This window comes from Atta colombica, unplaced genomic scaffold (genome assembly GCF_001594045.1).
Source record: "Atta colombica isolate Treedump-2 unplaced genomic scaffold, Acol1.0 scaffold187, whole genome shotgun sequence".
Taxonomy (NCBI): domain Eukaryota; kingdom Metazoa; phylum Arthropoda; class Insecta; order Hymenoptera; family Formicidae; genus Atta; species Atta colombica.
The window spans coordinates 2,725,618-2,726,237 of NW_017259279.1; positions in this window are offsets into that span (position 1 = coordinate 2,725,618).

Here is a 620-nt window from a genome sequence, read left to right on the forward strand (position 1 = left end):
TTGAACGCAGAGCCCAAAACATTTTATATACCATGATTTTAGATTTTGTGTCGTCTGGGTTATTATAATTTTATTTGTGATTCAACAAAGTATCTATATACCGTTTGAGATGCGCCATCGAGTGCATTATTCCATCAATGTAATATGTAACACATTCGAAGTCTTTCTATACGTCATCTGATTTCACGAGATCGAATTAAAGCCCGACTGACAAGATCGACAACCGAAGGATACTGTAATCAGTCTCCCGTGAAAGGGATCATCCTTATTTAACCCTTGTTTGCAACAAAGTCTGAATAAAAAAAAACACTAGACACGACAATAATGAGGAACACTTTTATGGGGAACGTGCGCGAAAGCCGCAGTTGCGTATTGTTCACAGCGCGTGGAACAGGGAACTACCGCCCGTTCGAACTAGCTCAGCAGCAACGGCTGGCCTAAGCGTAGTACAAATTTTGCAGTGAAGTCTTAATAAAAGAAAAAAAATGAAAAAAGAGATGCGAGTGGGCCGAGAGAAGGAGAGAGAGAGAGAGAGAGAGAGAGAGAAAAAATTTCCGATATAATTTCACGAGATTCGGATACAGCGGCAAGAGACAATCGCGCCGTCGTTTCGCGGAGGA